Source organism: Eublepharis macularius, chromosome 9 (assembly GCF_028583425.1).
Source record: "Eublepharis macularius isolate TG4126 chromosome 9, MPM_Emac_v1.0, whole genome shotgun sequence".
Lineage (NCBI taxonomy): Eukaryota > Metazoa > Chordata > Lepidosauria > Squamata > Eublepharidae > Eublepharis > Eublepharis macularius.
Genome location: NC_072798.1, coordinates 45586231 through 45610886, shown reverse-complemented (window position 1 = coordinate 45610886; position 24656 = coordinate 45586231). Strand labels below are relative to the sequence as shown.

General features: G+C 44.0%; 1 protein-coding gene and 1 pseudogene across 15 annotated transcripts in view; one reads left to right on the top strand and one right to left on the bottom strand.

Annotated features, from left to right (window-relative positions):
• Positions 1–24656, bottom strand: part of ANKS1B (ankyrin repeat and sterile alpha motif domain containing 1B) — an 885134-nt gene that overhangs the window by 88368 nt on the left and 772110 nt on the right. The gene's annotated exons all lie outside the window — the stretch shown is intronic.
• Positions 3364–14272, top strand: LOC129335701 (metal-response element-binding transcription factor 2-like; annotated as a pseudogene).

Genomic DNA, 24656 nt, shown 5'->3' with positions numbered 1-24656 from the left:
AAAGCTGCATCTACCACCTACTCATTCAAAATGTGACATGCTCCTGCCTCCCATGGTGCACGGTCGCCAGTTTTCCCTTCTCTCAGCCCTCTACAACTCCCCTCCCAAAGGTGATCACAGGTCTCCCATGGAAAAAAGCCACCTGGCATGGGGTGGGGGTGAGTTGCTGTGAAAAAGGAAACAGAGCTAAATAGCTCTCACCATGGTCTTGTGCCAATGATACGCTTGCTCTCCCCTGCTTCTTCTACCAAGCTTGCCATTGCCACTAGTGCATGGTGGAGCCAATTTTGTCCAATTTCCTCACCTCACTGCAGCCCTCCCACCCATCCCAACTGGAGTTTTGTCCAGGAAGTCCTGGTATATGCCTGGTATAGGGGTGTCACAAAGGGATGCTGTGGATATGGGAATGTGGGAAAAGATCCACCACTGCGAGTGCCTTCCACAGTAAAACCACAGTGCCCAAGTGATTATTACCCTTCAGAAGAATCATGAAGGAATTGCCAAGGGGAAGTGTGGCAGTCCTGTTGTGTGTGTGGGGGGGCGGTGAGGAATGATAGATTCTGGTCAAGGACAACTTCGGTATATGGAGGATGAATTATATAGATTTTTGATAACTGAATGCTATTATCTATATGCAAAATCAAAAAGAGTCCAGTAGCATCTTTAAGACTAACCAACTTTATTGTAGCATAAGCTTTCGAGAATCACAGTTCTCTTCGTCAGATGCATGGAGGGCAAGAAGAAACTTCAGACCCTTATCAAGGCCTGCTGCACAAAATAAAGCTGGCAAGGGGCCTAGCAAGGCCAATGGGGCCAATGTGAGGGGGAGGCAGCAGCAGTCCTCCACAGGGCCTGGTGAGCTCCTCCCCCATTCTGCTTCCTCCAAGGGAAAAGGGGAAGAGCAGGGCAAGCAAAGGCCTCTTGCACGGGGAGGGGCTGGTAAGAAGAAATCTACAGCTGCTAACATGAATCCTTCTTCTAGCTCATTGCAGAGCATCAGCCGGGCTTTGGAACATCTTACAGCCTGGGTGGAACAGTTGGGGAACTCTGGGCATGGGGTGGCCTCGCCATCCCTGGTGCTTGTAGGTCCCCCAACGGGAAGCAGCAAGGAAGGGCAGACCAGCCAAGTGATGGCGAATGGGGCACTCGCCCAATTCCTTGTCCGAGGGCCAGGTGGGACCTCATCAACCAGAAGTTGTGGCTCTGGCTGGTGGGGCCTTACATGAAGGGGAGGGTTGAGGGCTCCCGCAGGGTGAGGTGTTTTGCCTGGTGGGACAGGCCCTGGGGAACCTGCTGGGAATTTAATCAGGGAAGGTGCCAGCAGCCTAAATGCCGTTTTGAGCACGCCTGCGATATTTCTGCAGGCTCCCATTCCCGCTCTGCATGCCCCCGCGGTCCCTTCCCTGCCTTGCCCTTTTGAGGGGGCCAGCCCTCCAATAGTGGTTCACAAAAGGATGGGGGGGGTTCCAACACCACTGCTGCTCAGGGAGCCAGCGGAGACAAGTAGCTTCAACCAGGGCAGTTTGAGCCTTGCCCACACCCCCGTCAGGGTCCAAGCACTCTTTCCCCTCCTATCACATTACCCCAACAGGCAGGATGCCAGTTTCTTCGGGGAGGATTTCACAGTTGGGTTTCGCATTCCATTCTTGGGCCCCCATGTGGCCACCACCTCCAGCAACCTGAAATCATCTATGGAGATGCCAGAGGTTGTGGCGGCAAAAATAGCCAAGCAGGTGGCTGTGCTGCCTTTGAAAAGCTCAGCACTTTCATTGAATGGGCCACCAAGGATCGCATGGGTCACTCATTATTTAGATTATTTTTTTTATAATGGTCCTCCCCCCGGGAGTTCTGCTTGTGCAGACCGTTTAAGCATTTTTCAGGCCTTGGCCAGCAAACTTGGCATCCCCCTCGCAAGGGAAAAAACTGAGGGTCCCACCTCCCGCCTCACATATCTGCGTATTGAATTAGATTCTGTGGCCGGGCTTTCTCATCTCCCCTGGGACAAACTGGGTCGCTTGTGGGACCTCATCAACCTGACTCTGACACACAAAAAGTGTACTTTAAAAGACCTTCAGTCGATTATTGGGCACCTTAACTTTGCTTGCAGGGTGGTCTCCCTGGGTCGCGCATTCTGTTCTCAGCTCTCCAGGGCCTGTGGGGGGGGGGCATCATCTCCCCATCACCATATCCAGCTCACTAGGGGCATTAAGGAGGACCTCCATGTCTGGATGGAATTCTTGTCTGGATACAACAGTATCTCCTTGTGGCAGGATTCCTTGGAATTGGGCTCGGGTTTACGGGTGTAATCGGATGCTGCTGGCAGTCTTGGATTTGGGGTGTATTTTAATGGCAGATGGTGCGCCCAGTAATGGCTGGCCTCCTGGGCTGAGACGGGATCCTCGAGGATCTCACCTTCCTGGAGCTATTTCCCATACTAGTGGCCATCACAGTGTGGTGTGAACAATTCCAGAATAAACAGGTCCTCTTCTGGTGTGACAATCAAGCCTAGGTCAGGGTGATTCAGTCCTCTCGCTCTAAGCCGGTCATGTGTCTTGTTCGCCGTTTTGTGTTGGTTTGCTTTGCTTCTAACATCATTTCCTCAGCCCGTCATGTAGCAGGCGTGGATAACGGCATTGCGGATGTCTTGTCTCAGTGCCAGATGGAGAGGTTCTTTGCACTGGCTCCAGAGGCTCTTCGCACCCCCAACCTGTTCCTCGAGGACTTGTGGCTGATTGGCAGGATGCCATAATGCATTGAATGCTTGGCTCGGTGGCTCCATCTACTCTGCACGCTTATTCATCAGCTGTGATTCGCTTCATGGCTTTCTCCCGTGAAGTGGGGGCTCAGGCCCCTTAGCCTGCCTCACAGTCAATGGTGTTGCAGTACCTGGCTCACCTGTGGGGGTTGGGTTTAACACCCAGGTCCATGCGGAAGGATCTTGCTGCCATTTCCTTTTGCAGTAAGGTCCACGGCTTCCAGGACCCTTGTGCCTGCTTTCCTGCCCGCAAAGCCATAGAGGGTGGGGCCGGATTTCCCCTTCCCCCCTCTGATCAGCGCAAGCCCATCACCTTACCCATTCTACGCTTGATCTTGCAGGCAGTCAGCAGGCTTTGCTGGTCCCCACTTGAGCCTCATCCTTTTCACACAACATTCATACTGGCATTTTGGGGAGGCCTTCTGCAGCAGTAATCTTGTGGCAGGCTCTCGTTGAGACTTGTCAGGCAGGGCCCTGGGCTTCAGCGACATCGTCTTGTCTCAGCAGGGAGTCACCATCACCATACGCTGATCCAAGGTGGACCAGCATGGGCGCGGGGCCACTCTCTGCGGTCCTCCTTGGCTCCGTCCATTTGCCCTGTCTCAGCCATGCGGGGCTACCTGGTGATCCGCCCTTACCATCAGGGCCCATTCCTGGTCCACAGCGATGGGTCTCCAGTCACCCATTACCAGTTTGTAGCCCTCCTGCAGGCATGGTTGCAGGCTGCTGGCCTTCTCCCCTTTGACTATGCCACTCACTCCTTTCAGATTGAGGCAGCCACCGTGGTGGCAGACCTGGACATGCTTGCCCAGGCCGTTCAGTGCCTGGGCCGTTAGAAGTCCAGGGCCTTCCAGACTTATGTTCACCAAATACACAGACGAGCATACTAATTTGGTTTGTTTTCGTCCCTCATTTTCTCCAGGTCTAAAGAAAACGGTCTGGATCTGCGGTCACAGTATTGTGCACTGGGCAGGGAAGTATGCAACGGCTTCTGGATGGGGCAGGTACCTGGGTCTGGAGGTCCACGTCAGGATCTTCTGGTTCAGAGTGTGCGGCATGCTTTGGGAAGCACTGCTGCCAGCGCTGGTGTGCTAGGTCCAGCAGTATGGCCCTCCTGATGCCATCATCATCCAGCTTGGAGAGAACGATTTGTGCAAGCGAGAGTGCCCTGAATTGAAGCGTTCCATGTGCAGCGATTTGGACTATCTGCGAGGGTTGTGCCCTGGGACATTCCTTTTTTGGTCAGACTTGCTGCAGAGGAGCATGTGGCGCAGGGCCCATTGCTTGGAGAAGATTGAAGGGGTCTGACAGAGGTTGGTGCGGGCCATGGGACAATACATCAATGCGGTGGGAGGCTCGTTTATCAGGCATCCGGACATTTCTTTCTGCTTGGAGGCGCTGTATCACCCAGACGGTGTTCATTTATCCAGCTGGGGGCAGGACATCTGGCTACAGAATTTGAAGGACGGCCTTTTGGAGAGGCTGCAGCTGTAGGAGCATTGGCGGGAGCCACTGCATGGCTCTTGTGGTGGTTTGTCATTGGATCAGATCTCTTTTGAGGGGAACCAGGGCCTGCATGCCCAGGCTCCCCTTGAAGGGGATTCCCATAAGGAATCTTGGGAGTGCGTGATGGAGGTGCATGCCCAACTAGAGGGCTGCCAGGACACACCCACTCCCAGGTGGCAGAGGAATCACCAAGGGGTGTACACCCAGGAGATCTCCCCCTTAATGTCACTCCTTAGTTCCCCCCCTCAGCTGGGTTCTGAGGGGGTGAGGGGTCATCGACTGGTAGGCAGGTCAGTCAACGTTTGGGATCTGATCCATATGATTCACCAGTGCTCCTCTTTATGCTGTATTCAATAAAGTGTGGCCTTGTTTTCCTCCAGCTACGTGTGTGGGTTTGTTTTGTTTGCTGTGCTCTTGCCCTCTTCCCCGCTCTCAGCATAGGCTGCAAAAGCCAGGGAAAGATCAATTCTGCAGCGGTTGCAGCCTTTCTCCATGTGGAATGCAAAAAAGTCTGGAAAGCAGTTTTGAGACTGAATTGGGGAAATTTGACCATGCATGCAGAAGTCTGAAGAGAAATCAATGCAGTAGGGGGCCAGAACTGATGAAAAAGCCCCATGTGGAAAAGACCTACGTCTATTTTCTTGTTTTGGTCCCTCCTACTAGTCTCAGTAATTTAACTTGCTTCTGAACAGGAAGTAAATTAGAAGAAAGAAAAGAAGAAATTGAGGCATTAAGAGAAACCACTCCAGAAAGAATGGAAAAGATGGGACAGGAAATATCAGTGACCCTGGCAGACTGGTAATGATAAACTATTATCATCAATATATCTAATTCTAATCATTTGCCCACCTGTGGATACCTAAAGAGAGAGAGAAGAGATATTTCAGAAATTTGGGTGACCACGCATGTTTGCAAAATAACACAAAAACTTTAAAAGGTGGGGGGTCCCCATAACGGAGGAATATAGTCTGCATTTGCACAGACAACACTCCTCTGCTAGCCTGGGAGCAGCCATCCTCCTTGTTGTTTATGGAAGATGCTGGAAAAGGGTAAGTTGCCACTGACCCCCCCTCCCCCCGTTGCCACTCTCCACAGTGCTCTAGGGAGGAGGACAGACAAGTGGGCAGAGCATCAGCAAGAAACAATGAGCATCCAAGGGAAGCAGCAGGCAGACAGAGTGGGAGAGGGGATGAGTGAGATTCCCCCTCCCCATGAATTTGGCTGGAGAGGGGAGATGAGCAGGAACCCAAGCAACCATTGAATCAGCCAGGCCTGCAAGGGCAGCAGAGCTGAAGATGAGCAGGCAGACAAGACTGGATGTGTCAGTTTCTTAGAGTTATAGAACACCCTTCAAAACTCTTCACTGTAAAATTTGTAAAATTTTGTAAGCTTTGTAAAATTTAAGCTTTGTAAAATTTAAGAAACAACTCTGTAAATGTCATGAATTAATGATCAATAAAATGTTCAAATTTAGGAACTTTACATTAACTACATCCCATATTACTGTCAACTGATTCTTGAAGGTCAGACAGTGGCAAGCACGAATCACAAAAGAGTTGCTTAGAGGCCAGTTGGATGCTAAGAGTTGCAACAGTTTAGAATTTTCTTTGAAAAAAATCTCATATGACTATTTCAGTATTACCTCCTTCTTCTCTGTAGCATGAGCATTCCTTGAGGTTCATGACAGAATGCTAATTTAAGTTCATTTAAAGAAGAGAGAAAGCATTTAGCTTCCATATCAGCCAAGCCAAGATCAAAATTGATAATATGTCTGCTCATATGGAAAAACTTTCCTTACTAAACAAATTATCTGTTTTACTTGAACAGTTACTTACTTAAAGCAATGGTTACAAACTGTGGGCCAAGACCCAAGAGTGGGTAATGACTCTCATAGATGGGTCATGAGACTAGGAGAGAGGGTGAGGAGAAGAGCTAAAAGATTAATCTTTATGGCACTATCTCTATAGTGTTTGTCTCTGAATAATGTGTGAGATGACTATGAACTACAACCTGATGCTCAATAATGATATATATTTATAAGTACTAAAAATTAACATAAAATATATACTTATATCCATCCTCAAATTTTGCGGGGTACTACCTGGCCAAGTTGGCTTTTAAATTGGGTCTTTACACTCTAAATGGCACTTTTCTGGAAGACCACCCAGCGGAATTTACCTTTATGCAAGGCCAAAAGGCCTCCATCATCGACTACATGCTAGCCTGTGCTACAGTACTACCTGCAGTAAAGAGGTTCAAACTCCCCCCTTATCTTGACAGTGACCACTCACCCCTACTCCGGTCCAACCCTTTACACCCTGGCAAACTCAGCTCCTTCTGCTTAAGCCGGCTAGCTCGCCAGATCAAGTAACACACAGGGTGAGGTGGTCCTCGCAGCTACAGTCTAGGCTTAGGGAATTAATCTGCTACAGACCTTCAAGCATTTAAATCCTTATGTCAGGAACCCTGCTCAAACAATGAGCCTCTTACAACAATCTTACCCAAGAATTGAGAACCATCTTATTCTGTGCTAAAGATCAGTCTCGATTCCCCCCCACCCACATTCTAAGCCCTGGTTTAATAGTCATTGCCAAGCTGTGAAAAAAGCCCTCCCAATTCTATATCATTTTTCTAAAAAAAACAACTAACAACCAAAGAGCAGAAATCATACAAGAGTTGGGGGCCCAAAAATGGCTTACAAGCAGCTAATTGCATACCAACAAAAAGGTCTATACCAAACAGCTGTGGTCAAACCTGATCTCAGCCTCCAAGCAGAGAAATTCAACACTGTTCTGGCATCTAATCTCTGATAGCAAACAATCTCTTACTCCCCATTCTGACCCCCCGATCTCCAATGATTGGAAGTCCTTTTTCGTTCACTTATATAATGACACCCCCTCTGCACCAGTTGCACCAGGCAACTTTGAGGGCCTACCCCCATGGCTCCTAGTTTCTCCCGAGGAAATTAAATTGCATATTGCCCAACTGAAAAAGGGCAAGGTGCCCAGATCTGATGGAATGCCACCTGAATTTTTTAAAGAAAACATTGATTCGTGGGCACCTTTTCTAGCGGTTTTATTTACCTTTATTGATGCCTCGGGACTTATTCCTTCTGAAGGGGGATGGCTATAGCCATGCCAATTTTTTAAAAAGGGAGGAGAGACAATCCAGCAAACTATTGCCCCATTAGCCTATTAAATATATGTAGCATGTTGTACACTAGGCATCTCTCGGACAAGATCACTCTCTGGCTTACACAAGAGAATGTGATTGCATTAGAACAGGCTGGATTTAGAGAACACAGATCAACCCTAGATCACTGTATTACAATACAACCTTATAGAAAAATATGCCTCAAATTGCCCTGTTTCACTGTTCGCTGCCTTTGTGGACCTGAAGGTGGCCTTCGATTCCATCTCAAGACCCTAGTTGTGGGCCAAATTAGAATCCTCGACGATCGACAGAAGACTGCTCTTACTAATGAGAGCACTTCATGATAAGACCTTTATAAGAGTCAGGTATAATGCTAGAGGTTGCCTTTCCAAACCAATTAGCACCCACAAAGGAATCAGGCAAGGATGTTTGCTGGCTCCAATGCTATTTAACTTCTATATAAATGACGTGGTGGCCTATCTTGGTTCGTCTGATTTGCACCCCCCTAAAATCCAGTATTGGAACATCTCCATTTCATTTATGCGGATGATGTGGTCTTATTAGCCAGAACCCTGATAGGCCTCAGGACAGCTCTCTCAAAGTTTGCAGAATTTTGCAACACGAACCAGCTAGAGATAAACTATCCCAAGACCAAGGTCATGGTTTTTGGGAAACAACAGAAGAAGAGATCCTGGGTTATTAATGGTTTTTCTCTTGAGCAAGTAGCTAGCTTTAGGTACCTGGGCATGGTTCTACAAGGCTCCAGGACAAGGAATGCCCATAATAAATCCATGACGGCACAAGGAGAAAGAGCTGCAAATGCTATACTTAACTTCTTATGTATAAAAGGGGCTCACTTTGTCCCAGCAGCTCAAAAATTGTTCCAGGAGAAAGTAATATCACAAATGGGCTACAAGCATAGGAGTGATTTAAATATGAAGCTGCCTTGTAAAATTAACATTTTCTTTACAACAATGGAGATTCACATTTCAGAGAATGGTTTAAACTCTAACATACAAAATATGTAATTGTTCTTTATGTGCTTCACTAATTGCATCACCGCAAGAACAGATGTGCTGAGCACAAAGATCAGGATAGTTTTAAAAGGGAGGGCAACAGTCGTGTTGTTTCTTTGCTAACTGGAAACCCCCGAGCAAATGATCACAGTTGTTGTACTGTTCTCAGCCAGATGTTTTGATGGCTTTAGATCACTGGGCCATAAGGAGACCAGCCAAACCTCCAGCCCCTACAGCAAGGTAGTGCAAAGCAAACCAAAGCTGACCTTTATGATGCTCTGTTCCATAAATACAGAATTACCATCTTAGAGCTAAGAAAGCAAGGCAAATATTAAGTTGTGTAGAAATACAATATAGTATTAATTGGACCATTTAAATCATTATTCTAAATCATTACTCTATTTCAAAGCTGCCAAGATACATTCTTGTGCCCTAAACTGAAAAGCCACAATGCAATCCTAAGAAGAATTACCTTATTCTAAGATCACTGACTTTGGTGGACTATAGAAGGGTGTGATTCTGTTTAGGATTGCACAGTCACTTATACCAGTTCATTATGCACTGAACGAAGATGCAAATAATTTTGCTGTGGTAGAACTATGCTTATTTTCATGCATTTTAAAGTGGGGCTAATGGTTAGAACAGTAATTCAGTAGGTCAGATGTTTTATTAACTTAGATATTGAGGCTGAAATCCGGATGGCTAGAGGAAATGCTTATTTTCCATTCATTTTCCATTATCAACTGCGTATTGATATCAATACAGTAGCAGGATTTTTTGAAAAAAAAACCCTTTGTCTGCATCTTGGACATTAGAACAGAATGTTGCTGATCCAGCAATGAAGGAACAAACAAAATTTACATGCTCTAATCATCCAACAATCACATCATCAAGGTGATGCTTCTGAGCTCTTATCTTATAGCATGAATTGGAAATAATGTTAGAACTGAACTTGGTGGAATATCCTGCAATCTTTTGAGCAGATCCACTTTTACATGTCTTTTTGCTTCATCTGTATTACTGCAGACATAATATTCATATCACGCAGTTGCATCCCAGGATCAAAAAGTCTTAATCTACAACAGAAGTATTTGATGCAGAAGTCTACATATTCAGAATATTATAGCCCTGGATATGTGTGTTTCATTTCATTAACATTGTGTGTAATGGCTTGAATCATCCTTACTGCTAACAGGTTAAGCCCGCAGAGAGAAGCAGACGAGAACCTAATTAAGCCTATATGCTAAACAAGCCATCTAGCAAGGCTGGCCCAGAGGCTAGGTACAGAAGTAACTAAGTATGGAGAGATGACAGTAAAATGTATGGATAGTATAAATTGCCATTACCAGCTGTGATCAAAGTTTTCCACTCAGGTAGAAGGACACAGCTGATGTGTCCTCTGTTGAAATTTAGCAGAGTAGTCTTCTCTACTTGCCACCCCCCACATAGCTTCTGAACTCTCCTAGCCAATCCTAGCAACTGGAGAGAATTACTGGCTTTGTTAAATTATATGATCCATTTGTGCCTTGATTGTTCATGCTCCACTAATCCTAGCACCTTTGAGCTGCAATTTTCACCCACTTTCTCTTGTTTATACAGTTTGGCTGTTTTTACACTCTGTGCACATTTACTAACTTATAAGTTATGCCCATTAAACAAAATGGAGTTTACTTCTGGGTATTTTTTACTATGTAAAGTAGGGGGAGGAATTCCCTCCAACTATTATGAATTCCCATCCAATAAACTCAAAATTCTCCTTCTTGGTAAAGTGCCCTTCTCCTTTCCTTTCTTCTTCAACTTGAGGTCAGGGATAGCTTAAGGTATTCTGGTGCTCCATAAAGTGCTGCATGGGCTCACCTTGGACTGGGTGGAGGCAGCACACAGGACTGGGAAATGATGTGCCTCCTCTGTGTCATCAGTGGCCTGGCAAAAGATGAACCCAAATGCACTTTCCAATGCCAGCACCTCAGGGACTTGCCTCTGACATGGCTGCTGGCAGCCTGACTCTGCATGGTAACAACTCTCCACCCATATCCGTGTTAACTGGGCAAAAGCTCAGCCACAGTAGAGTGCTGCTGCCTTTGGACCCCACTGGAAGTAGCATGGATCTACAAGGTGAAGACAGGCATATGCCACACTCATCACTCGTTCTCTGGTGCAAGTGGCCAAAGGCAAACCTAGCTGTATGTCAGCACCCCCTTAACGTGACACCCCATGCAGCTGCTGGATGGCTTGGGTGGGGAACTGAGCTGACCTATTGGTGCCCCTCCTCAGTAAACTAAAAATCCTGCCTTTACAACATTAGGCTCCACCAAATATATTGTTCAAAGAAGTGCATATGGGTTGTGAACAGAGATGAGCACGAACAGGAAAAAACCTGAACACGATGTTCGTTGTTCGTTGCCATCCACAAACAGGGATTCATGAACATCGACGGACATAACATGTTCATGAACATGTTCGTAGCTGGAGGTTTCTGGCAGCCAGAATAGCTCCCTTGGGACTTAGCTGTACTTGAGATGGGGAAAGGAGAGTCCCTTTCTTGTCATTTTCTCTTCACAGTGGTAAAAACTAGACTGCCTGCTGGAAGCTAATTGAGGAGTTACAAAGTGACCTTCCCAATGTCCAATACCCACCACATTTGCAGGGGACATAGTCATCACTGTCCTCTGAAGACCCCCCAAGTTTCAGAGAGATTGCACCCCAAGAAAGGCATGATCCATGGGTCTCCCCCTTTCATGTCATTTTCTCTTCACAGTGGCAAGAACTGGACTTTCTGCTGGAAGCTACTTTGAGGGGTTACAAACTGACCTTCCCAATATCCAATACCCACCAAATTTTCAGGGGACATAGTCCTCACTGTCCTCTGAAGACCCCCCCCCCCAAGTTTCAGAGAGATTGGATCCTGGGAATGCCATAATCCATGGGTCCCTCCCTTTCCTGTCATTTTCTTTTCACAGTGGAAAAAACTGGACTGTCTGCTGGTAGCTGCTTTGAGGAGTTACAAGCCAGAAGGAAAGCCAGAAGGAGTTCAGACAGAGTTCAGACAGTCCATGCCTATGTTGCCAGGGGAACTGATTGAAAGGCACCAGACTGTCTGGCTTTACGAACGGCTAATGAATTCCATGAAGAGGGCTTGGAACGAACACATGTTCGCCAGGAACGGGGCCTCATGAACAGCTTGCTCGCAAACAGCGGATTGGGTTGTTTGTGGCTTTTTTTTGTTTGTATTGCTGTTTGTGCCCATCTCTAGTTGTGATGGCTGGAAAGAGAAACATTAGCAATTAAGCAGCTATTCTTTCCTTTTCTCTGTCTTCCTTCATCACAAGGTAATCTTGAATGTGCAAGGTGATTGAAAGGTTGACATTAATCTCCTGAGTGGAGTTAAACTCTTATTTACTTGCCTCCATGCAGTCAAGCTCTATCTTTATGGTCCTAGAGCAGTATTAGAACTGGAAGCCTCTGTCTTATTGAATAGTAAATAGAGAACCTTAGAAAGGGAGGGAGCTTGCTTTCATATCTTTTAGAGATTCTCACAGACTGCATTCATTTATCAAGTTGGTGTTTATTTTTTTAAAAAATTAACAGAGGTCCATCCATGTGTGAGGCCTCTGAGGGAGGGTGCATTGAGCGCACTGATTTCTCTGTATGAAGCGGCTGGCTGCATTGGAGAAACCAAATGAGAGACTCTGGGGGTGCGTAATTCAGTGGTCCACAAGCAGTCTCCTTTACCGTGACACCAAAAGCCACCAATGTCCTTGACCAAGCTGTCCTCATGGGATGGACAGAAAGCCAAAAAGCCAGTGTGCAAATTTGAAGAAGGTCAAGATGTCCTAGCCAGATGGTCAGATGACTTGTTTTATCTTAGAACTATCAATAAGATAAACAAACTGAAAAAGAGCTGCTTCATTATATTTGAAGACAGCTCAAGAACCTGGGTTCTCTGGAAGGACATACAAACAGGAGCTACTGAAAGTGGGGAAATGGTTCGTACAAGAAGAATATTCAGAAGTACCCAATGAAATGGTTATATGTGATAACGAAAGAAGAATTGATAGAGAAAATCTTAGAGACCGCAGAAGTGGACACACTGACAGAATTAATAAAAGAAAAAAACAAACATGATGGATAACAAAAATGGACCTCGCTCTATAGATGGGTTGAATGGAAGTATAACATAGGGACATAACTGTATGTTAGCAAAACACAATTAAATGAATGAGGAAAGAAAAAAAAGTACTAGAATTAAAGAAAGTAGACTTACAGTGATAATAGCTTAGTGAAAAATAATATAACTATGATGGAATTTGTAGAGACGAAATGAAATGCATGGTATATATCATGTAACCAAAAAATGTAAGATTTTTGATTAACTTATCAGAATAAGTTGGAACTAAAAACTAATTTAAAAAAGAAATGGTTATATGTGATAAATATGGTCAAGGTTATCATCAACTGTATCACACACCAAATATTGATTCTACCATGATAAATTCAGATGATAAGTGGCTCTGTTGGCAGTGTGTCTTTGCAACAACAACAGAGAGGTGGTACACTTAAGAAAGGACCAAATGTCAAAGTCCCGCAAGTCATGGAGCAAGCATTGCCTTACCGTGTAGCAAACCTTGAATGGGATGCAAGCCATAAAACTAGTGCCAAGCATTGTTATTGCTACTGTGGAGGTCCTGGAGACTGGTATTTGAAGATGCTATAGTGCTGCAAATGTAAACAATGGTTTCATGAGGCTTGCGTGCAGTGCCTCCAAAAGCCAATGCTTTTTGGTGACAGATTTTATACATTCATTTGTTCAGATTGTAGTTTTGGGCCAGAATACCTCAAACATTTACCCTTGCAATGGATAGACATAGCACACCTATGCCTTTACAACCTAAGCATTATTCACAAAAAGAAATATTTTGATTCAGAGCTTGAACTCATGACCTACATTAATGAAAACTGGGATCGACTGCACCCTGGTGAACTGGCAGACACACCAAAATCTGAAAAATATGAACACGTCCTAGAGGCATTAAATGATTACAAGACCATGTTTATATCTGGAAAGGAGATAAAGAAGAAAAAGCATCTGTTTGGCTTGAGAATTTGTGTTCCTCCTTGCCCACCAAATGCTGCTTTCAAGGCCGAGAAAGAACCTGAGGGAACTTCACATGAATTCAAAATTAAAGACAGGAAATCATCTAAACCGGTGCCTGATCAGAGGGAAGTTACTAATGGTGTAGAAAAAAAGGGAAAGAAAAAAATTGTAGGTTGGCCACCTGGCCCATACACCAGGAAAATTATTTTAAAAATGTCTGAGCCGTCACATTTGGAACCTGTCATATTGCAAGAATCCCCCACTTCGGATTTACCTAGCACTGTTGGAAGATCTGATGGAACTGCACATTCATCTAATACCTCAGATGTAGAATCTACAGGTGCCACCAATACAAAAGAAACTACCTCAACCTGTATTCCCAAGCAGTACAGCTTATCTGACTCCAGGAAAAGAACACATGCAGGAAGAACTTGGCCGGCTGCAATACCACACTTAAGGAGAAGAGGATGCCTTCCATGAAAAGCACTCCAGACTCAGAATTCAGACATTGTAAAAGATGATAAAGGCAAAGATGATTATCAGTATGATGAATTCAACACAGAGATTCTGAATAACTTAGCAGATCAGGAATTACAGTTTAACCATCTCAAGAACTCTATTACCAGTTACTTTGGGGCAGCAGATAGGATAGCTTGTGGTGAAAAATATCGTGTGTTGGTTCGCCAGGTGACACTTAATGGAAAGGCGCAGTACCTTGTGGAATGGGAAGGAGCAACTGCCTCCTGACTGTAGGACTGAACATTATGTTCACTGTACTACTGTTAACTATTTACAATACACAGTTATAAATTGGAGTGCAGAAGGAAACTTCATGATGTTTCTAAAAACGGAAACCAAATTAGCCTTAACTCTTGCTTCTTAACAGTACAAAGATAGTGATAAGGATACATTTTTAAAATAAGATTGGATTCTTAAATTTTAAAGTAAAGATTTAGATTGACTGAGGATGGGAATCTGGGATTTCAGTTGCTTTAAAATGTGCATGAGTTCAGAGTGACTGTCTAAACTAGGGAAATAAGTTTTTAGGAAAACCCTTAATCTTTTCTTACCAAAATGTTAGCAAAAATGTTTTTCAACTCTGACAACCTTGACAACCAATAAGGTGAGGTGTATATAATTCCTACTGAGGACTGTAAAATATTGAGACCTTCTTTCAAACAAAATACAAAATATATATATATTGTGCCTATAAATTGCTCTGTGATTAGACTTTGTAGTCTCTTTAATATATTTTTTGCATTTGTGTAAAATAATAACAACAACATTTGATTTATATACCGCCCTTCACGACAACACACACTCATAAGAAGTGATAGGCAGACCTTATTGGATCAGCTATCTTCAGCCATGGTATATAGAGCCTTTTGATTTGCTCTCTGGAGTTCAAAAGCAAACATTATCCATTTTGAGGTGGAATGAAATAGGCAAACTGCACACCAAGTTAATAATAGTAATAATCTTACAAGTTTCCTAGACTGAAGATAAGTAAAATGTAGGTTTGCCAGCTCCAAGTTGGAAATTCCTGGAGACGTATGGAGTGAAACCTGGAGAAATCTGGAGAAACTGGGGTTTGGGGAGGGAAAGGACCTTGGCATAGCATAATTCCATAGAGTCCACCCCCAAGGTAGCCATTTTCTCCAAGTGAACTGATCTCTGTGGCCTGGAGACCGGTTGTAATTCTGGGAGATCTCCAGCCACTACCTGGAGGCTGGCAACCCTAAGTGCACCATATACTGTTTTCATCATAACACACACTTAACTTGTTTCCATTCCCCCCTACTTCATTAATTTTATCTTTGAAATGGCTACTGAACATTTGTCATCAGCACAGTCAAAGTTTGCAGATTCACTAAAAAAAAAATTCACTAAAAAAAAAGATTCACTAAAAAAAAGATTCAAAAAAAGCTCAGTTGAGTACATTAAGAAAAAAACCTATTCAATGTTTTACTTTTCAGTATGCGAAAAACGAGAAAAATAAACAGCAAAAAAATAATAAAAATGGCTTTCTTTATAATAACATACAGATCTACTCCTGAGGCTATGGGCATATTTTATTCTATTACTTTGGTGAGTCTTGTTTCCAAGGTAGCCTTCTCAGAAGTGCTACCTGTTCCACGCGCAGGGCCAGAGAGACAAACGCAGATCAGGAGTCTCAATGCGTGGATGAGACGATGGTGTAGGGAGGAAGGGTTCAAGTTTGTTAGGCACTGGGATTCTTTTTGGGACAAGCGGGAGCTGTACAAGAGAGACGGTCTCCACTTGTCCCGAGAAGGAACCCGGCTGCTGGCACTTAAAATCAAAAAGGTGGCAGAGCAGTTTTTAAACTAAATGCTAGGGGAAAGCCGACAAGAGATAAAGTGTCTCTGGTTCAGGATGGTTCATCTCAGAGAGATGAAGGGCTAGGTATAACACTTCTACAGGGAGATAGATTAGAGTTGTCAACTGAGATGGAGACAAACAGTGCAGATGACCTAACTACGTCTCGAGGCAAAGTGTGCCGGGGAAGTTACAGGTGTTTATATACAAATGCTAGAAGTGTCCGAGGTAAAATTGGGGAGCTGGAATGTTTAGTGTTGGGCGAATCCATAGACATTGTGGGCATATCAGAAACTTGGTGGGATGAGGAAAATCAGTGGGACACGGTGATTCCTGGATATAAATTATATCGGAAGGATAGGGAGGGAAGGGTTGGTGGTGGGGTGGCTCTATATGTCAGAGAAGGTATACATTCCAGTAAGATTGAGAAGGTAACTGAATTAGATTCGCTTCTGGAAATGCTATGGGTTGAAATTACGGGCCCAAATGGAAACTTAACTGTGGGAGTTTGTTATCGCCCTCCAGATCAGAAAATAGAGGAGGATTATAAAATGATGACAGGATTAAAGATGGCTGCTAAACAAAAAAACTGTGTTGTAATGGGTGATTTTAACTACCCACACATTGACTGGGCCAATGGGTGTTCGAATCGGGGGAGAGAAAGTGAGTTTCTAGACTGTCTCAATGACTGTGCTATGGAACAGATGGTTACAGAACCTACTAGGGGAGAGGTGATCCTGGATTTGGTCCTCAGTAATGCTGAAGACCTGGTGAGAGATGTAAATGTGATTGCACCACTTGGGAACAGTGACCATAATGTTATTGAGTACAACATATGTATAAATAGGAAATTGCCAAATAAGACCAACACAGCCATGTTTAACTTCAAAAGGGGTAACTTTTCTGAGATGAGGGGGTACGTGAAGAAGAAACTGAAAGGGAAAGTAAAAAAGGTCAAAACACTTGGGGAATCTTGGAGACTATTTAAAACTACAATCCTGGAAGCTCAAATTAAATATATACCGCTGGTTAGGAAAGGCACAAATAGGTTTAGGAAAAGGCCAGCATGGTTAACAAGCAATGTAATAGAAGCTGTAAAAGGTAAAAAGGATTCTTTTAGGCAGTGGAAAACTAGTCGGAGTGAGGTTGATAAAAAGGAGCATAAGCTGTGGCAAAAAAAGTGCAAGTCTGTGATCAGACAGGCAAAAAGGGAATATGAGGAGCATATTGCAAAGAACATAAAGAAAAACAATAAACAATTCTTTAAATATATTAGAAGTAGGAAACCAGCTAGGGAGGCCGTGGGGCCCTTGGATGACCAAGGCGTAAAAGGATTACTAAAGGGTGATAGGGAAATGGCCGAGAAGCTGAATGCGTTCTTTGCTTCTGTCTTCACTGTGGAAGATAAGAAGTGCATGCCCACTCCGGAAGCACTGACTTTGGGAGGGGTTTTGAAAGACCTGAGTCACATTGAGGTGACGAGAGAGGAGGTTATGCGACTGCTAGATAATTTAAAAACTGATAAATCACCGGGCCCAGATGGCATACATCCAAGAGTTCTGAAAGAACTCAAGTGTGAACTTGTAGATCTCCTCACAAAAATATGTAATCTGTCATTAAACTCTGCATCTGTTCCTGAGGACTGGAAGGTAGCTAATGTTGTCCCCATCTTTAAAAAAGGTTCCAGGGGAGATCCGGGAAATTACAGGCCAGTCAGCCTGACGTCAATACCGGGTAAGTTGGTGGAAACTATTATCAAAAATAAAATTAGTGGGCACATTGATGACCAAAAGCTGATGAGGAAAACTCAGCATGGGTTCTGTAAGGGAAGATCTTGTCTCACCAATCTGTTAGAGTTCTTTGAGGGAGTGAACAAACAAGTGGACAAGGGAGACCCGATAGATATTGTTTATCTTGACTTCCAGAAAGCTTTTGACAAAGTTCCTCATCAAAGGCTCCTAAGTAAGCTCAGTAGCTATGGGATAAAGGGCCAAGTCCTCTTGTGGATCGAAAACTGGCTAATTAATAGGAAACAGAGAGTGAGCATAAACGGGCACTTCTCACAGTGGAGGGTGGTGAGCAGTGGGGTGCCACAGGGGTCGGTATTGGGTCCAATGCTTTTTAACTTGTTTATTAATGATTTGGAATTGGGATTAAGCAGTGAAGTGGCTAAATTTGCAGATGACACGAAATTGTTCAGGGTGGTGAAAGCCAGAGAGGATTGTGAGGCACTCCAAAGGGATCTGTCGAGGCTAGAAGAGTGGGCATCCATGTGGCAAATGAGGTTCAATGTAGCCAAGTGCAAAGTAATGCACATTGGAACCAAAAATCCAAAATATAAATACAAGTTGATGGGGTCTGAACTGGCGGAGACTGACCAAGAGAGAGATCTTGGAGTCATGATAGATAACTCACTAAAAACGTCAGCACAGTGTGCGACTGCCATAAAAAAAGCTAATGCTATGCTAGGGGTTATTAGGAAAGGGATTGAAAACAAATCAGCCGGTATCATAATGCCTCTGTATAAATCGATGGTGAGGCCTCATTTGGAGTACTGTGTACAGTTCTGGTCGCCACACCTTAAAAAAGATATCATAGCACTGGAAAAAGTACAGAGAAGGGCAACTAAAATGATTAAAGGGTTGGAACACTTTCCCTATGAGGAAAGATTGAGGCGCTTGGGGCTCTTTAGCCTGGAGAAAAGACGACTGAGGGGAGACATGATAGAGGTTTACAAGATAATGCACGGGTTAGAGAAGGTCGAGAAAGATGTGTTTTTCTCCCTTTCTCACAATACAAGAACTCGTGGGCACTCTATGAAATTATTGAGCAGTCGGGTTAGAACAGATAGAAGAAAATACTACTTTACACAAAGGGTGATAAACACATGGAATTCGTTGCCACAGGAGGTGGTGGCAGCTACAAGCATTGCCAGCTTCAAGAGGGGACTGGACAAATATATGGAGCAGAGGTCCATCAGTGGCTATTAGCCACAGGAGATAGATAGTATTCTCTTTGTGGGGAGGTGGTGCTCTGTTGTCTTGGTGCTGGAAGGAAGGCAGTGGGAGGGCTTCTGGTGTCCTGGCCTCACTGACAGTCCTTTAGATGGCACTGGATTTCTAGCCACTGTGTGTGACAGAATGTTGGACTGGATGGGCCACTGGCCTGATCCAACATGGCTTTGCTTATGTTCTTATGTTCTTATGTTACAACAATTTATTTATTTAGCATAATAAAAATATTGAAATCTATAGAGGAATCCCAGTGTGCACTGAGTGAAAACCACCCTTTGGAGGCAGTTTTCTCTTTCAGCGCACACACACCATAGCTCCTTCCTTTGTCCCACTGGAAAATGAGTGCTATGTTTCCGTTGCACTCATTTCCAATGTGACGAAGGAAGCAGCCATGGTGTGTACATGCTTAAAGTGAAAACTGCCTCCAAAGGGGTGCTTTTCGCTCAACGAGCACTGAGATTCCTCTACAGAGGGGGAGTGTGTGCACCCACTTCTCTCCATCCCCATGCTCCCCCCCCCCCACTTGCCAATTGAGCGGGGCCAGGAGGCAGCAAGTAGGGGCAGGGGTTCTCCCTCCCCTGGCAGGAGGAGGGCAAGCCTAAATTCCCATATCTGTGCCTAGGAGTATCACCAGCTTGAAGGCATAGAACTCCAGCCAGCTGATACTCTTTTATGCCAGTGTGGGTTTTCCTCAGATGGAGCCTGTCTGAATAGACTAGTGTCTGAAACAGTCACACTCTGATAAGCTCCCATAGTTTCCTAACTTTGCAACTGATTTGAGATGCTGGTAATTAGTCCAGAGATTATTTTATCATCTCAGAGACCTAGAATTGTAGGCGACTTTGGGATACAAACTTCACTGAAGTGAAGCAGAATCTTTGGTTACAGCCAATATATTATTTCCAGGTAATACACCATCTTTCCTGGCAACACTAATCATGGCCAACATCCATTTCAGGCCTGAGAGAGAGAGAGAGCCTTGTTGGGTTTCCTTATGTAATTAACATTCTGCGCTGTATCCAACATGACTCACGGGTCTTCTTTTAATAGGCCTACCAAGCTCTAGGCCTGGAGATCTCCCAAAATTACAACTGATCTCCAGACAACAGAAATCAGTTTCCCTGGAGAAAATAGCTGCTTTGGAGGGTGGATGGTATAGCATTATACTCCATGAGGTCCCTCCCCTCCCCAAATCCCAGCCTCCCTAGGCTCCACCCCCCAAATCTCCAGAAATTTACCAACCCAAAGCTGGCAACCATAGTTATACAAGTTATTTTAAAGTTCAGCATGAACCCATGTTCCCTGACATGGAAATGCATCTCCCTTTCCTGACACTTGTATCAGAATGCCATCAAGATAGGATTAAACTACAGCGATTCAATGGAAACAAGTGCTGGATCTCAACTGGGAAACTGATTGTTCAAAATAGGCCTAAACATTATATGTGCATAAACTTTATTCAAGCAAAATAGGATAACAAATATAAATCGATGTTAAAAAAAAACCTGGGGGCAGAATTCAGGCTCGCCCTTGGTTGGATGTCTTAAAGTCCCATGTTTCCTAATGCAGGCTGACTTGCAATCAGGAAACCTGTCCTATGCATTGCAAGATCAGTATGGATACAGATATCTATTTAAGGGGGTGCATAAAAATATTATTTTTGAATGGTAAAACAATCATGCTGCGAATTGCAAAGAAGTACGCAGTAATCAAGTTTGAACCCCACAAATGTAAGAAAGTTTCTAGGATATCAATGGGCTGGGTCTGTGTGTAAATCTCCATCTCTTTCACACAATGACTAGTGTATTTTAGAAGGTATAAAGTCTCTCATCAACTTTTTTTTTTAATTCTATGGTCTTAGAGAGGAATCAAGGGTTGCTGGTGTCTAGAGAAGCAAACAGGTTCCTTACTAGAACTTCAAACTTATTAAAAAAAACTTGAGACAGCTAAAAGATCTGGTGGTGCCTAGATGGAGGCAAAAGAGAACGAGCGTTAACATATTTCACTATATGGATTTATACTACATTTTCTAGTTAGAAAAACTATCAAACACATACACTATAATTAGTTTAAGTTACTTAATTTATCCAAGTGAATAATCTACCTGCTTCCACATGCAAAGTAAAATAAACGTATTTCCCTAGTGATATGGAATAAATAAAATTAGCCATCCCTATAATAATTTATTATACATTTTATATATCACTGCTGCTAACAGCAACTCATCTGCTCTTCTGGCAAATAAAGCAATACAGATCTACCTTGTTACTTAGCAACTGAACATGTCATAGCTACTCTGAGAAATAAACTTGGTTATATGTCAAGAGAACATTTATACATTTGAACAATCCATCCACATGCTAAGAAACTGCAAAGAAATTGCAAAAAAAAAAAAAACCGCCCACAAAATAAAACATGTTTTGACTTTAATAGTTCTTCTAGAAACCTCTTCCATTATTTATAAAAGATGAATTAACAACAGCGACCAAATCTAATTCTACTGCACTTACTTTTTAGAAACATATTAGGAATATATGTATTTACCCAGGGACTCCTTTGCAGGAGTCCTGCAAGCCACCATCATCCTTGAGGCCCGCCAGCTCCCAGATGATTCTGCAGGCAGCACCAGTGTCAAAATTCCTGGCCAGCCAATCAAAGGCAGTCTGGCCATCGCAGGGGGAAGGGGGGCCCTATTTGGCGGATCTAGAGGGTTAAGTCTTCCCTCTGGTCTGCCAGCTGGGAATAAATTGCAGACCTTGTTGGGGTACCGGCACTCAGCTCCTTATCCAGCTTCAGGTTCAGAGCAGGACAGGAGCAGAGAACAAAGGAAGTGGCAATCAAAGCACCAACAAAGCAGGGGAGCAGCAAGCTGCAAGCGACAAGCAAGTTGGAAGACCAAACCACCATGAGTGCCATGAAGATCATTGTGGGAGATGCAGCAGTGGCACAAACTCCGATAAGTAGGGAGGGTCCAATAGGCCCCCTGCCACAGCACCTCACCCAGGAGAGTAGCACTCCAGGCACAGGGCTATGACTTGCAGACAACCCCATCTGGAAAGAGGCCCTCAGTTTCTTTCTGACTTGCTATCCAAACTGAGTTGTTGGGTTACCTTCAGGCTGGGTTCAGCAGCAGATTATGTCTCTCCTTCATTGGGCTAAAACACATAAAATGAATTTCAACAGAGATTAATGCAAAGTTCTGCATTTAGGTAGGAAAAATCAAATACGTAATTATAGGATGGCGGAGACTTATCTTGGCAGTAGTATGTGTAAAAAGGATCTTGGGGTCTTAGTAGATCATACACTGAACATCAGTCAGCAGAGTGATTTGATAGCTAAAAAGGCAAATGCGATTTTGGGCTGTATCAACAGAAGCATAGTGTCCATATCACAAGAAGTGATGGTATCTCTCTCCTCTGTTCTGGTTAGACCACCTCACTTAGAGTATTGTGTTCAGTTTTGGGCATCACAATTTAAGAAGGATATACACAAGCTGGAGGGCAACAAAGATGATCTGGAGACCAAGTCCTATGAGGAAAGGTTGAAGGAGCTCGGTATGTTTAGCCTGGAGAGGAGACAACTGAGAGGTGATATGATAATAATCTTCAAGTACTGTCATATAGAGGATGGCATGGAGTTGTTTTCCGTCGCCCCAGGAGGTCAGACCAGAACTAACTGGTTGAAATTAAATCAAAAGAGTTTTTGTCTAAACATTAGGAAGAACTTCCTGATAGTTAGAGCAGTCCCTCAGTGGAACAGGCTTCCTCGGGAGGTGGTGGGCTCTCCTTCTTTGAAGGTTTTTAAGCAAAGACTAGATGCCCATCTGACAACAATGCTGATTCCGTGAACCTAGGCAGATTATGAGAGGGGAGGGCAGGAAGGGTTACATTAGTGCTTAGTTCTTGTTGCCGCTTCTTACACGCCCAGAGTAATGCTGATTGCCACTTTTGGGTTAGGAAGCAATTTTCCCCAGGCCAGTTTGGCTAGGGATCCTGATGGTGTTTTGCCATCTTCTGGGCATGGAGCAGGGGTCACTGGAGGTGTTTGTGTGTGTGTGTGTGTGGGGGGGTACCTAGGCCATAGGAGGTGGAGAATCAGAACTGAACAGGTCTTACACTGGTGTCTATACAGAGTCATTGGGATGGAGAAGACAATGAGGACTAGATTGGGCTGTCATCATCAAGTGGTTTGGCATCAGAGGGATGTTCTGGAACTCTTAGAGGCTAGCGATGCTCCACTGTGCCAGAGAAATGGGCCCCCAAGATGCCCTAGTTGTCCAGCTTGGTGAGAATGATTGGGCACCCAACAGGGAGTGCATCTGGCATGGTCAATCTTGGCTGATCTGGGACTCTTCTTGGACATTTTCTTGGCACAAAGCTCTTCTGGTCAAACTTGTTGGAAAGGCATTCTTGGTATGGGCAGGCTGCCTGAACAAAATCAACATGAGTTGAGGAAAGCTGGCCAGTATTATGGGTTTTTTTGTGGTAGCATCTGATGGCCTCGTGATTCATCACCCAGACTATTCCTTTGGCCTGGAGGCATTGTTCCATCTTGATAGCGTGCATCTGCCCAGCTGGGGACCGAACCTTTGGTTATATGGCATTCAGGATGAGCTAAGGTGTTGGTTGCAGTTTTAGGAGTTTTGACAGGAGCCCATCTTTGACCATCACCTGCCTCATGCGTGGTTTTAGCATTGGGCATGAATCATTTTATGGGAAAAAAGGACCAGTGAGCTAAGTTGCTCCATACTTGGGGATCCCCTTAAGAGATCTTAGGATGATGCACTTCAGGGACAAGCCCAGTTGGGGGCTGTCAGGGCATGCTCACTCCCAGCTGTCATGGGGATTCACACAGGATCGGGTGGTAAGTAATGCAAAAGACTCTAAGACCCTGGAGAGTTGCAGCCAGTCCAAGTAGACAATATGGACTCTGATCGACCAAGGCTCTGATTTAGTATAAGGCAGCTTCATGTATGCTTGTTTGCAAGGAAATGATAAGCGATTCTTAATCAAAGAAAGACATGGCATAAATACTCTGTGAATGACTCTAGATTTGCTATGCCAGAGAGATCTGCAGACCTACAATGATTTGCAATTGTTAACAGAATTCGATTAGCAGTCAGTATACCAGAAATACTTCTGAGACATTCAGTAAAAACACTTTAGAGCTTGTGATGAACCATACTCCATACTAGCACATGAGTTATTTCAAAGAAATACACAACAGTATTTGGGAGACCAATGGCAAAATAGTTGCCTATGTGCCAGATGTACATTAAAAATTGCCATTACTTTCCTAAACTTGCAAATATTTAATTCTTATCAACTGACCAACACATATGTTGCTATTGAAGACACTATTACTTAATATCAATAATATGGAGATTATCTACTATCTATTTCTGAATGCACATCCATCCCTTTTATTGTTACCATGTGCTATAAATAATCTAGACGTTTTATGGATTTATTTAATACATTTGAGAACATCTGCAAAATGTAACTTGACCTCCAGTTATACTGATCATGGGGAAATAAAAGAGGTTTGATGGACTAGTTTAAAGGGAAACAGGGGCATTACCTTGATCAAAAATTCAGACATAGATCTTGGGGCTAGTTCATTGGTATGGAACAATATAAATATGCATCAGGCATCACTGAGTTTTATATACTCTCTCATAGTTTTTTGCTTTTTTCATGCTATGATTTTATTTAAGGGATGATACAAAGAACAGTGAAGGTCAAATCTGGAATAATTTAATCTCAATGGCAGACATGTGC